The following is a 15,177-nucleotide window of genomic DNA, read 5'->3' on the forward strand; positions in this document are numbered from 1 at the left end:
ACATTTTTTAAAAAGACACGAGATGGACCCTCATGCCCCTCATCAACTAAACAGAACTGGGTACATTCCCAGGTGAGGCCCATGTGCAGCCATGATTTACCTTGGAATCCCATTCAGCCTTGAAGTTTGGGAGGAATGAATTCCACTTGTAGCTCCAGGAGAGATTTATGATTAAATTTAAGGTGTTTAGCCCAACTCCCTGGCCAAGGAGACTTAAGGAGACACTGGCTGAGGGTTTCTGGAAAATTTTATTCATTCTTCTGTAAAAACTGCAGCCAGGACTACCTCTGGTTAATCCCATCAGTTTGGATGGGTTACCTTTCACTAGCAACATTAAAGACCCCAAATTAGAAAGCAACACATAGGCATGGTGAAGTAAAGAAAAGGGTGGACTTTAATGTTTGTTTACGGGATGCTGCAAGATATGAAATTCCCCATAGAAATAAGAAACCTAGTCAGAGGACAAGCTTCATACAGTATGTACAGTTAGAACTGTTCATGTATAGTTTCAGTGTAAAAAGTGCTACAATAACAAGCCACATTTAAGAAAAAGTTCTTAGTAGAGAAACAATAAGACAAAATACCAAACATAGTACACAACAAATTTATGCCTCAGCCACATGATCTCAAAGTTAAAGGTCCCAGGAGCCCCATCCTGAACTTGGAAGGTATAGCCTTCAGAGGTAGTTTCTGGCACAACATTTTGATCTTCCTCTTCCTGGTAATACATTAAAAAATCAATATAAAAATAATAAGTATTCCAAGCAGCAGTGTACCTAGAAGTCTGTATTTAATCTCTAGGTCTTGATCTGCACATTATACCTTTAATCCTAGTATTTGACTTAGGGGAGGGAGGGTCTCTGAAACTTTGACAATTCATGAGTGCCTGGGGAGTTGCGGGGACCGGGGATAAGGAATGCTACTACAGTAACAGAAAAAGGCTGAGACTTCTTTCTTCCCCAACTGTCACTTTTCAATAGGAAAAGACTGTATTAGGCCCAGAGCATGGTGGTGGGTTTGGCCTACTTCTCTATCACCTCCTACAATGACACCCATTAACTTACCCTCAAGATATTCTAAGATTCTCAAGGCTGTTCATTTGAAACTAAGCTGGTGACTTTTAAAATCTCACCTCAATGCCAAGACCAAGGTGCGAGGGCTTATTGAGATCATCTCCAATGCAGCAGAGTACGAGAACATCCCCATCCAGCACCATGAAGACAACTTCCTGAGGCAGTTGGCTCAGAAGGTCCCCCGCAAGCTGAATAACCCTAAGTTCAATGATCCGCACATCAAGACCAACCTGCCCTTGCAGGCTCACCTGTCCTGCATGCAGCTGAGTGCTGAGTTGTAGTCAGATACGGAGGAAATCCTTAGTAAGGCAATCTGGCTCGTCCAGGCCTGCATGGATGTCCTCTCCAGCAATGGGTGGCTCAGCTCTGCTCTGGCAGCTATGGAACTGGCCCAGATGGTCACCCAAGCCATGTGGTCCAAGGACTCATACTTGAAGCAGCTGCCACACTTCACCTCTGAGCATATCAAACGTTGCACAGACAAGAGAGTGGAGAGTGTTTTTGACATCATGGAGATGGAGGATGAAGAACGGAATGCAATTCTTCAGCTGACTGACAGCCAGATTACAGATGTGGCTCACTTTTGTAACTGCTACCCTAATATCGAACTATCTTAGAAGGTGGTGGATAAGGACAGCATCTGCAGTGGCAGGCCAGTGGTGGTGCTGGTGCAGCTGGAGCAAGAGGAGGAAGTCACAGGCCCTGTCATTACGCCTCTCTTCCCGCAGAAACGTGAAGAGGGCTGGTGGGTGGTGATTGGAGACGCCAAGCCCAATAGCCTCATCTCCATCAAGAGGCTGATCCTGCAGCAGAAGGCCAAGGTGAAGTTGGACTGTGTGGCCCCAGCCACTGGTATCCACGACTACACTCGTACTTCATGAGTGATGCTTACATGGGATGTGACCAGGAGTCCAAATTCAGCATGGATGTGAAAGAAGCCGAGACGGACAGTGATTCAGATTGAGTCCTGAGGCATTTACTCGTGGGTAAAGGAGAGTTGAGCCTGAATTAGGAATGTGTACATTGTAGGGATTCTGGTGGTTATGGGGACCAGGTCTGTGGGCCTGAGGTCTGGCCAGCCAGGGCTGGTGCTGTCCCCGCCCACCTCCACTTCCTTTTCCCTTGTTCACACTCTGGATCCAGTGACAGCAGGTGTCATGGGTCAAGCATAAATCATATATGGCATTTTCAGGCATGTTACCGGTAGTTCCTTTTAAGTCTGACATTCTAATAAAATAATTTGTAGAAACCAAAGCTAAATAAATAAATAAATAGATTTTATTACCATCAAGCCAAACATCAGAGGGGCAAATAAGTACATTACGCCCTATGCACACTGATATTTTACTATATTTAACAAAGATATGAGGCTCATTTTTAAAAGTATGAGGGACAAAAGGGCTCATGGCCTTGGCTTTACGTTTCCAAGTTGTTATTAATATTACCATCCATTACTCACCTCTACAGAGAAATACTTCTCAATTAAGCTTAACGAAGCCTTATACACAGACTCATTTTCATGGTTTTATAGAGCTTCAATTTTGTCTAAGCCTCCACATTCTTCAATCATTATACTAAGTTTCTCAGTTTCACCTAGTTTCTCAGCAGCCTAAAAAAAAAAAAATCCAAGTTTACTGGCATATACTCTGAATGTTTTAATGAAGAAAACATCGAAAATTTGAATATTGATATGTCAGGCAGAAATAAGCACCTTAACAGTTCCTTCATCAAGCCTATCACAGTTGTATGTCCATTTTATATTTTGTTGAAACTCAGTGTGATTGGATCTGTACCTCCTCTTAGCAGTACTTCAACTGGAGCCAGAGATCTTACAATCAGTAGCTCTCAACCTTTTCTACGTATCAAAATGACATGGGCCACTTTTTTTTTCTTTTTTTCTTTTTTTGAGATGGAGTCTCGCTCTGTTGCCCAGGCTGGAGTGCAGTGGCGTGAAGTCGGCTCACTGCAAGCTCCACCTCCCGGGTTCATGCCATTCTCCTGCCTCAGCCTCCTGAGTAGCTGGGACTACAGGTGCCCGCCACCACACCCAGCTAATTTTTTGTATTTTTAGTAGAGACGGGGTTTCATCGTGTTAGCCAGGATGGTCTCGATCTCCTGACCTCGTGATCCGCCAGCCTTAGCCTCCCAAAGTGCTGGGATTACAGGCGTGAGCCACCGCGCCCGGCCCATGTGGACAACTTTTAAAACAACACTACATTCCAGTTCAACTGGTCTGCTATGGGAACAGGGGCGTATTGTTTTGTAAAGCATCCTATATCATCAGAAGGTGTAGTCAAGGTGTCTAAGGGCAAAGACGGCCTATAGAGTGCTAAACTAAATGTCTCCGAACAGAATGTGTGTTGGTATTAAGGATTTACTGGGCATATGGAATGGTATGTAGGTTAGTTTTTCTTTAAATTTTCAACTTTAAGAGATACATAAATATCTATAGATGAAATAACAGATTTGCTTCAAAATAACTTAGGGGATTAGATGAAGGGAAGAAGAAATACTGGCCACATATTGACAAATTATTTATACACAGTGACAGATACACCAGCATCCACTATTGTAGGCTCAATTTTTTTTTTTTTTTTTTTTTGAGACAGTTTCACTGTTGTCACCCAGGCTGGAGTGCAATGGCATGATCTTGGCTCACTGCAACCTCCGCCTCCCAGGTTCAAACAATTCTCCTGCCTCAAGCTCCTGAGTAGCTGGAATTACAGGCGCCCGCCACCACACCCAGCTAATTTTTTTTATTTTTAGTAGAGACAGGGTCTCATTATGTTGGCCAGGCTGGTCTTGAACTCCTGACCTCGTGATCCACCTGTCTTGACCTCCCAAAGTGCTGGGATTACAGGCGTGAGCCAACACACCCAGCCTGTAGGCTCAACTCTTATAGTAAAAATTTCTAGAATCCAAAGTTTCTAGAAGGGCTTACCTACCACCAATCACTATGACAAAGTGTCATATGCTGGTGTGCCTGGATCAATTAGGGGTGGAACCAGAAGAAAAATATAATTAAGTCTTTCAAAAGCAATTTTTTTTTTTTGAGACAGAGTTTCACTCTTTCGCCCAGGCTGGAGTGAAGTGACGCGATCTTGGCTCACTGCAACCTATGCCCCCCGCCCAGGGTTCAAGCGATTCTCCTGCCTCAGCCTCCCGAGTAGCTGGGATTACAGGTGCCCGCCACCAGGCCTGGCTAATTTTTGTATTTTCAGTAGAGATAGGGTTTCGCCATGTTGGCCAGGCTGGTCTCGAACTCCTGACCTGAGGTGATCCACTCACCTCAGCCTCCCAAAGTGCTAGGATTACAGGCGTGAGCCACCGCGCCCAGCCAAGTCATTCAAATTTAATTTCACCAAAATTCAGTATGAAATTGGGAAATTAAATCAACCAAGTAAACAGGTGTGATGAGTCCACGTAAGCGCCTGACTTCGATTCAGGTCACATCATCACTTGTCATCTCTTTTATATCTTTTATAATGCCTGCCACATTTTTAATCAAAGGTATGGCCCACATAAACAGGCTTTCTGATTCTGTGGCTTACTAGTGAGTAAACTTACAGCTGCCCTCCCCCAAGTCTAAATAGCAAACCAATTATTATCAAGTCCAAATTCAAACAAAGCCACCTTGATAGGACATACCTGAAAGATATTTGAAATGGCATCCAGGATAACCAGAATAATCTTCGTATCTTTTGCAGCTAAGAGGTTCATCAATGGTTCTATTATGCCACAATGAACGAGGTACACAATCTGTTCAACTGTAGAGTTGGTCACGGCCCATACAGCTTCCTTTTATGTCTTAAAATTCTGCCTATTAAACATAAGGAAATGGTTTTATTTCAGAACGGTTGCACAAATAAGATTCCAAGAGTACTTTTTCACAAAGACGATGACTGAAAGTACCAAGGTTCTATCCAACCTTAAGGTTAGGGTTACTGGGTATTTTTCCACAAAGGACTCCAAGTAGAACCCAAGATTCTTGCACATGAAGAAGCTTATCAAGCACAGCTTTCTATAAATACTAAAAATGACTTGATTAAATCCTAAGACTTCGTTACCTTAGAGAGAACACTGACAAGGAATGGGACTAATCCATGATTCACAACTTGCTGTATCTGGTCCTGACGGCCAGCTGTGATGTTTGACATTGTCCACGTAGCTTCCTTCTGAATGTTAGTCTTGGGGTTGGTGAGCAGGCTGGGAAAGACGGCGAGTGCTCCTGCATCAGTCACAGCCTGATGTCTGTTCATCTGTACCAGTGACAATATTCCCTGTGGCTTTTAGGGCAGGAGTCTGAAAAGGAAAAAATGTTGATGCTGGTTACCTTATTTTTTTCCCAGCACTTCAGAAATTCTGTACCCTAAAAGTTTTAACAAGAGGCCCATCATGACCTGAAATAGGCAATATTTCAATATTAGTATCAACTGATTATGCATTTTTTTTTTTTTTTTTTTTGAGACAGTCTTGCTCTTGTCACCCAGGCTGGAATGCAATGGTATGATCTTGGCTCACTGCAGCCTCCGCCTCCCAGGTTCAAGCAATTCTCCTGCCTTAGCCTCCCAAGCAGCTGGGATTAAAGTGCGTGCCACCATGTCCAGCTAATTTCTTTGTATTTTTAGTAGAGATGGGGTTTCACCATGTTGGCCAGGCTAGTCTTGAACACCTGACCTCAGCTGATCCACCCACCTCAGCCTCCCAAAGTGCTGGGATTATACAGGCGTGAGCCACCTCGCCCAGCCCTGATCATGCTTCTTATACTTAGGTCCTAATCTACAAGTAAATAACTTACCACAATTGGCAATTCAGAAGCTCCTAGAAGCTTCACAAGTTCGGGCACAACTCATGTTTTCACGACCATGTCAGTTCGTTCATTTGGACCATTTGGGTAGGAAATAGCCCAGCAGTATCTGCTAATACTTCTGGATCATCATGATGCAGGAGCCGAACTAAGGTAGGAAGAATCTGCTCAACAGCATCTATCGGGGGTGCGGGATTCTTGTTGCGGCAAAGATTTGAAAGTGTCCAGGTAAGATTACGTAAGTAGCCACGCTGGGGGAAATAAATAGGCAATGAGAGGTTCTGTCTTTTGAGAAGATGGGGGAAATTAGAATGAAGAAATGAGTAACTTTACTTAAATGTTAGTAACTTACTGCTCAAGATGACATATCAGGAACTGCAAGGAGAGCCAACAGTGGGTCAACTGCATCGTACTTAATAACCAAGTCTCGGAACACTGAGCCATTGCCTGAAAAAAAGGCAAGATTAATTTTATTACCTTGTCCAGCACTATCAACGTTCAGTGACTGAATGCACCAGCAAAAACTCTCGAACTTACTTAGATGCCCCTCTGCTGCCTTTGTAAAGATGACACTTTCATTCCTAATAAGGGCTTGAAAGCAAGCTCAAAACTTGACAAAGTTGCTATTACTTATAACAAGGCCTTTCTTCCAACTCATTACGCTTAGATACATTCAGTCAAAAGAACTTCAAGTCCAAGTATCTGCAATGTTTCCTAGAGCCCAGACAGCTCGTTCACTGATGTGAGCGTGGGGAGATGCCAACAGAGAAATGAATGCTGGGATGGCACCTCCATCTACCACAGCCTTGGTTTGTTCTGATGTCCCAGAAGCAATGTTAGTGAGTGCCCAAGCAGATTCAAACTGAATGGGACTACATTCAGTTCTGCCCAAGAAGGACACAAATTTCGGAATCAAACCAGCCCGGATTATGTTGTCTATGGGGGGCTGTTTTTCTCTGGAAAGTAGTTTCCTAAAGGGGAACAAAAAGGGAAATAAAAGTTGAAAGTGATTAACAAAAGGAGTTTGTGTAAAAACCAATTTAAAATGCAATTCAAGAGTTTAGAACTTCAGACAACCTTTTAAGTAAATCGCTAAATGCTGAGACATTCTGGAACCTAAGAGAAGCTGAACAGATTACTTGTATGGTGCTATATATGCAGTATAATTAAATACCATTTTTCCAAAAATTAATATAGATTACCCTCCTCTGCATCCCTGAAGAAATCTGGTCCAGATCTTGTCACTTTTAAAAAAAACTTTTGACAATCTGATAAGGTAATACTCTCACTGTTAATTGAATTTGTTCTCCCTGATAGTTGTGGTTAAGCACTTTTTGTTTTTTTGAGACAAGATCTCGCTCCACCCAGGCTACAGTGCAGTGCCACGATCACAGCTCACTGCAGCCTCCACCTCCTGGGCTCAAGCAATCCTCCCACCTCAGCCTCCTTAGTAGCTGGGACGACAGGTGTGCACCACCACACCCGGGTAATTTTTTTTATTTTTTGTAGAGATGGGGTCTCACCATGTTGCCCAGGCTGGTCTCAAACTCCTGAGTTCAAGTAACCCACCCTTTGGCCTCCCAAAGTGCTGGGATTATAGGCATGAGTCACCGTGCCCAGCCTAGAACTTTTTAATGATCATTTACCATTGAAATGTGTTCTGTCAAGCTGTAGAAATTATTAATCCTTTCTATTATATCATAACTATCTGTGTATGATGGGAGGTAAAGGTCAAATTATACTTATCTCCTAAATGGATCTATCATTTTAAATGGATGTCTCAATCCCACTTACTATGTATTTCTTCCTTCCCCTGCCAGTGACTTGAAACATTACTTTGATAAAAACTTTATGGGCAGGTGCAATGGCACACACCTGTGATTCCAGCACTTCAGGAGGCTGAGGTGAGAGGATTGCTTGAACCCAGGCATTCGAGACCAGCCTGGGCAAAATAGCAAAGCGCCCCTCTCAAATTAATAAATAAGAAACTATTTGGCTTATGGCTGGCTGACCTAATCTTTCCTTACACTATCTGTCTGTCCATTCCTGCCCACCCCCCACAAAAAAAATCTAAAAACACGAATTTCTTAGGCTACCCAGGCTATCGCAGACAAGACTTATCTGGCAGCTTGAGTAGCTTGGAGCTGATTTTCTATATTGCTGCTATTTATGCCTTTGACAATGTCATCAACAGACCAATTTACAGTGCCCTAGAAGAAAGATGAAATTTTGCACATTATCATTAAGATTAAATACAAACAATAAAATCCACACTTAACCACTGTGAAGGCAAGTATAAACATCATTAGGCTTATAGCCAGCTACTAAAAATTTAGCCCTACATTTAATTTTGCCTGTTAAAGATTCATTATTTTATATGTAGAATAGTTTCCAAACTTGGTGTCAGGACTCACTGGAGTCTCAAGTTATGGAGTATCCAAGTGTTTTGTTGCTAAAACAGGCAGCTTTGAACAATTTAGAAAACGAACTAGAAGGCCAGGCACGGTGGCTCACACCTGTAATCCTAGCACTTTGGGAGGCTCAGGAGGGAGGATGGGTTGAGCTCAGGAGTTCGAGACCAGCCTGAGCAACATAATGAGACCTCCCCTTCTACAAAAAATTTAAAAAAAAAATTATCCAGGCATGGTGGTGTGCGCCTGTCACCATGCAAGACATTGTCTCAAAAAAAAAAAAAAAAAAAGAATCAGAGCAGACTGAAGATTATTCCTACATTAATCTCAATCACTTGCATTCAGATATACTTTGAGGGAGAAAGACATGAAGTTATAAGCAACATTCTGAGGATTTTCATATCTAATTTTATAATCTATGTATTTCCACGGTTGAGTGTTGTTGCAAATATAAGTGGGTTATATGCGGCCGGGCACAGTGGCTCACGCCTGTAATCCCAGCACTTTGGGAGGCCGAGGTGGTGGATCACCTGAGGTCAGTTGTTCGAGACCAGACTGGGAAACATGGTGAATCCCCGTCTCTACTAATAATGCAAAAATTAGCCAGATGTGGTGGCGATCCCCTGTAATCTCAGCTACTTGAGAGGCTGAGGCAGGAGAATTGCTTGAATCCAGGAGGCAATGGCTGCAGTGAGCTGAGATCACTCCAGCCTGGGCAACAGAGCAACACCCATCCCCTGCCCCCCGCAAAAAAATGTTTTATGTTGTGAATCACAGTAGAAAGGAGGTTTGAGAACCAATGCTACCCATAATTCAAAAAGACAGTATCCCTGTCTCTCCAGGAGATTGACACCTAACAGAGAAAATGTGACAAGTAGACAAACAGCATAAAACAAGTGGTAAACAGATGTGTTACACAGCATTTACTCTCCATTTTGGGTGCAGAACCAGGACGCTAGAGAATCCTGAGAAAGGAGTGTCTTTCCTGCTAGGCTACGGAGTGCTATAAGGAGAAGATGAACTTTGAGTATTACTCACGTCTATTAGTATTAGTATCCTAGAAATAGAACATAGGTAGCATTCAATCAAAAAAAAAAAAAAAAGATAAATGTGGAGTGCTAAAGGGCTAAAGGAAGCATAATGTGGCTGGACGCAGTGGTTCACACCTGTAATCCCAGCACTTTGGGAGGCCAAGACGGGCAGATCACCTGAGGTGAGGAGTTCGACACCAGCCTGGCCAACACGGTGAAACCCCGTCTCTACTAAAAAAAAACAAAAATTAGTTGGGCGTGGTGGTGCACGCCTGTAATCCCAGCTAATCGGGAGGTTGAGGCACGAGTATCACTTGAATCCAGGAGGCAGAGGTTACAGTGAGCCAAGATGGCACCATTGCACTCCAGCCTCAGCGACAGAGTGAGACTTTGTCTCAAAAAAAAAAAAAAAAAAGAAGCATATTGAGCATATTGTGAGAAAAAGAAGTAGGAGAGTGCCCAGTTATTTTTGGAAGATGAAAGATAAATTGGAAAATCTAAGATAGGCCTGCTTTGTGGAAGGTCTTCATGGAGTATGGATTATTATTATTATTATTATTTAGACAGAGTTTCACACTTGTCGCCCAGGCTGGAGTGCAATGGTGTGATCTTGGCTCACTGCAATCTCCGCCTCCCAGGTTCAAGCGATTCTCCTGCCTCAGCTTCCCAAGTAGCTGGGATTAGAGGCGCCCATCACCACACCCAGCTAATTTTTTTGTATCTTTAGTAGAGACATGGTTTCACTATGTTGGCCAGGCCGCTCTCAAACTCCTGACCTCAGATGATCCACCCATCTCGGCCTCCCAAAGTGCTGGGATTACAGGCATGAGCCACCGTGCCCGGCCAGAGTATGGATTTTTATTTTTAGAGACAGGGTCTCACTGTCACCCAGCATGGAGTTTAGGGGAACAATCATAGCTCACTGCAGCTTCAAAATCCTGGGCTCAAGTGATCCTTCTGCCTCAGCCCCCTAAATACCTAGGACTAAAGACTGGCGCCACCACGCCCAGCTAACTTCTTATTTTTTGTAGAGACAAGATCTTGCTATGTTGCCTAAGCCGGGCTCAAACTCCTGGCCTCCAGTGATCCTCCTATTTCAGCTTCCCAAAGTGCTGGAATTACAGGCGTGAACAATCATGCCCAGTTGGAGGATGGACTTTTTTATTTTAATTTTTTTTCTTGAGACAGAGTTTCCCTCTTGTTGACCAGACTGGAGTGCAATAGCAAGGTCTTGGCTCACTGCAACCTCTGCCTCGCAGGCTCATGCAATTTGGAGTATGGTTTTGAGGAGAGAAAAAACACGTCTAAAGTAGTACTTTAGTAAAAATTTCAGAAAAATAGCATATGGCACAGAAAGAAGGAAATGATAAATTAGGAGGCTACTGTAAATATTTCAGAAGGAAAGTCCTAAACAAAGCTGGTGACAAATACAAAAAAATACAGAATACCAAAAAACACAGAAATAAACCAGAAATGGGCTGGGTGTGGTGGCTCACACCTGTAATCCCAGCACTTTGGGAGGCCCAGGAGGGCGGATAACAAGGTCAGGAGTTCAAGACCAGCCTGGCCAACATGATGAAACCCTGTCTCTACTAAAAATACAAAAATTAGCCAAGCGTGGTGGTGCGTACCTGTAATCCCAGCTACTCGGGAGGCTGAGGCAGGAGAATTGCTTGAAACTAGGAGGCGGAGGTTGCAGTGAGCCGAGATTGTGCCACTGCACTGCAGCTTGGGTGACAGAGCAAGACTCCAGGTGGGAAAAAGAAAAAAGAAACAAACCAGAAACTGGTTGGCTCTGGACACACTGGTCAGGTCAAGGTACCCAGCTAGTAGCTAGAAATAAATGCAGGGAAGTCTGAAGGAAGGTCAGAGCTAAAGGAAGATCGTAAATCAGCTTCAGTGGATTATGAAAGGCAGGAAAGAAGACAATTACTAATTGCGAACAGAGAAAAAGATCTTCACAGATAGTTAAAACCGTAAGACTAGAAATGTTAAGTTTTACTTGAATTTCTAAGAAAAGTCCCTACTGATTTTCTGGATTTCATGTAGCTCATAATCTAAAATATATTTTTTTACCTGGTTGTTGCAGTTTTCCTGCAGTGGAGAAGTAGCATCATCAGGAAATGAGCTTACATTTCTCCTCTTCAGCATCTGGTCATCCTTCTTAGCTTTCCTCAGCTCCACATTGACCTCTATTCTGCGACGCCTCATTTCTTTGAGAAAAGATAACATGCCGTTTCACCTATCACATCAGTTTTTGTTGCTAAGTGAGGGCATTTTTTTAAAGATCCCTAAGTTTTCACCCCTTTCCAAATGTCTTCCCATTTAAATACCACCACAGGAAAGCAACAGAAGGTACTCACTGTACTGTCCTTTCCCTTGTTCTTGAATCTGTGAAGACGGGCAGCTGGTGTATTAGCATTCTTGTTGGTGGACATGGTTATGAGACAAACGGAGAAAGCTAAAAATGGGGGAAGAGAAAAATATTTCCTGTATCATTTTCCTTTGTCAATAATAGTACCAAAGGAGAACTGAATTACCAAGCATCCACTGAATCCACACCTGAATACTAGAGGAGGGATCATGATGTTTTCAACACTATGAAATCATTTTAGCCAAAGGATAACTGTCCCCTTTCCATCTGAAGGGCTGAGACTTCCCGGAGCAGAGCTGTCCATCAGAAATAGAATGCAAGCTATATAAATTGAAACTTTCTAGTAGCCATTTTTTTGTTGTTTTGTTTTGAGATAGAGTCTCACCCTATCGCCCAGGCTGGAGTGCAGTGGTGCAATCTCGGCTCACTGCAACCTCTGCCTCCCAGGTTCAAGTGATTCTCCTGCCTCAGCCTCCCAAGTAGCTGGGACTACAGGCATGTGCCACCATACCCAGCTAAGTTTTGTATTTTTAGTAGAGATGGGGTTTCGCCATGTTGGCCAGGTCGGTCTCTGTAGGGTCCAGCCCCACAGGGCCGGTGAGCTTCTCCCTGTGTGCGGCGACGAGAGAGTATAGAAATAAAGACACAAGACAAAGAGATAAAAGAAAAGGCAGCTGGGCCCGGGGGACCACTACCACCAATGCACGGAGACCGGTAGTGGCCCCGAATGTCTGGCTGCGCTGTTATTTATTGGATACAAAGCAAAAGGGGCGGGGTAAAGAGTGTGAGTCATCTCCAGTGATAGGTAAGGTCACGTGGGTCACGTGTCCACTGGACAGGGGGCCCTTCCCTGCCTGGCAGCCGAGGCAGAGAGAGGGGAGACAAAGAGAAAGGCAGCTTACACCATTATTTCTGCATATCAGAGACTATTAGTACTTTCACTAATTTATTACTGCTATCTAGAAGGCAGAGCCAGGTGTACAGGATGGAACATGAAGGCGGACTAGGAGCGTGACCACTGAAGCACAGCATCGCAGGGAGACGGTTAGGCCTCCGGATAACTGCGGGCAAGCCTGACTGATGTCAGGCCCTGCACAAGAGGTGGAGGAGCAGAGTCTTCTCTAAACTCCCCCGGGGAAAAGGAGACTCCCTTTCCGGGTCTGCTAAGTAGCGGGTGTTGTTCCCTGACACTTTTCGTTACCACTAGACCATGGTCCACCTGGCAATGGGCGTCTTCCCAGACTCTGGCGTCACCGCTAGACCAAGGAGCCCTTCTGGTGGCCCTGTCTAGGCATAACAGAAGGCTCGCACTCTTGTCTTCTGGTCACTCCTCACTGTGTCCCCTCAGCTCCTATCTCTGTATGGCCTGGTTTTTCCTAGGTTATGATTATAGAGCGAGGATTATTATAATATTGGAATAAAGAGTAATTACTACCAACTAATGATTATTGATATTGATATATAATCATATCTAAGGTCTATATCTGGTATAACTATTCTTGTTTTATATTTTATTATACTGGAACAGCTCGTGTCCTCGGTCTCTTGCCTCGGCACCTTGGTGGCTTGCCACCCACAGGTCTCAAACTCCTGACCTCAGGTGATCCACCACCTCGGCCTCCCAAAGTGCTGGGATTATAGGCGTGAGCCACCATGCCCAGCCAAAAAAATCCAAGGTTAAAAAAACCCAATAAATAATAATGAACTTAGACAAAATACCTTCTTAGCATCTAATGAGATGATCAAAAGGTTTCCTTTCTTTGACTTTTTTCTTTTCGAGACAGTGACTTGCTCTGTTGCCCAGGCTAGACTGCAGTGGTACCATCTCAGCTCATTGCGACCTCTGCCTCCCGGGTTCAAGCGATTGTCCTGCCTCAGCCTCCTAGTAGCTAGGACTACAGACATGCACCACCGTGCCCCACTAATTTTTGTATTTTTAGTAGAGATGGGGTTTCACCATGTTGGCCAAGCTGGTCTTAAACTCCTGGGCTCAAGTGATCCACTTGCCTTGGCCTCCCAAAGTGCTGGAATTACAGGCATGAGCCACCACGTCCAGCCTTTCTTTGACTTCTTAAAATAGTATGGTATTAGTAATCTCCTAGTATTGGAGATTGGTGTCTAAGGTGAAGCCAATTTAGCCATGGTTTCTTATTCTTTAAATTTACTACTGAATATATCTGCATACCAATATTTTGAGATTTCTTATAGACATATCTATTTGCTATTAATTATTAATAATAAATAATAAAGGAGACAGGACCATAATTTTCTATTTGTCTATTTCTATTTATCAAATTTCCTAAGAGTTTCACACTAACAGAAACAATAATCTGTAAATTTTCCTTTTTCTATTCTGGAAGAAAAGTTTAAATAGAACTATCTGGTTCCTGAAATTTAAGAAAAACCTTATGAAATCATCTGGTCCTGCCATCACCTTAATGACAGGTGCAGTGATAAACAACCAGAAATCCTTTCCCTGCCTAAGAGTGTGGCTTCTGCCCTACTAAGGACTGAAATGACTGTGGCGTCTTTCCCAACCCTTCCCCACACCCAAAGGGAGCTCGGTGGGTCCCTTTCTGTGGCAGTGGGGATGGAAGGTGGGGCACGATCAGTTGGGGACTTTTATTCCACCATCTTGGTCCACTCTTTCTAGGTGGACCCCTTTCTTTGTAGATGTAGGGAACCTGAATACTATGTTAGTAGACCCTGTGAAGGCTTTAAAATTCCAAGGTCTAGTAAAAGAGAATCAGAAATATTGGTTAGTATGTCTCTTTTTTTATTCTTGATATTGGTTATTTGTGCTGTATTATTTTTCTCCCCTTGATAATCTTATGAGAGGCTTGTAAAACATAATGGGATCTAAAGTATGTTTGTTTTCTATTTCATCACATTTGGTCATCTTTAGTATTTTCTTTCTTTAGGCTGGCTCCTTGAGATGTACCCCTAGCTAATTAATTTGCAGTTTTTCTAACATAAGCATTAAAGGCTAGTAATTTCTCCTAGGAAGTCTTTAATTGCATCTCACAAATTTCAATATATGTAGTACTTTCATGAACATCCAGATCAAAATGTTTTCTAGTTTTCATTATGATTTACATTTGAGCACTTATTTATTTAGAAGTATATTTCTTACGTTTCAAGCATATGGCCCTTGCATTTCTTTAAAATTTTACAAATGTCTATATCCCTAAACAATACTGTAACATTGTGTTATCACACATGCTTTTTCTTTTTTTTTTTTTTTATTATTATACTTTAGGTTTTAGGGTACATGTGCACAATGTGCAGGTTTGTTACATATGTATCCATGTGCCATGTTGTTTTGCTGCACCCATTAACTCGTCATTTAGCATTAGGTATATCTCCTAATGCTGTCCCCGCTCCCCCCACCCCACAACAGTCCCCGGAGTGTGATGTTCCCCTTCCTGTGTCCATGAGTTCTCATTGTCCAATTCCCACCTATGAGTGAGAACATGCGGTG

At 43.2% G+C, this 15,177-nt stretch overlaps 1 pseudogene; it reads right to left on the reverse strand.

Moving 5' to 3' along the window:
* Positions 1-371: 371 nt before the first annotated feature.
* Positions 372-15,177, reverse strand: part of LOC129469822 (importin subunit alpha-1-like) — a 31,264-nt pseudogene continuing 16,458 nt past the window's right edge.

The sequence above is a fragment of the Symphalangus syndactylus genome, chromosome 20, assembly GCF_028878055.3.
Source record: "Symphalangus syndactylus isolate Jambi chromosome 20, NHGRI_mSymSyn1-v2.1_pri, whole genome shotgun sequence".
In the NCBI taxonomy this organism is placed as follows: domain Eukaryota; kingdom Metazoa; phylum Chordata; class Mammalia; order Primates; family Hylobatidae; genus Symphalangus; species Symphalangus syndactylus.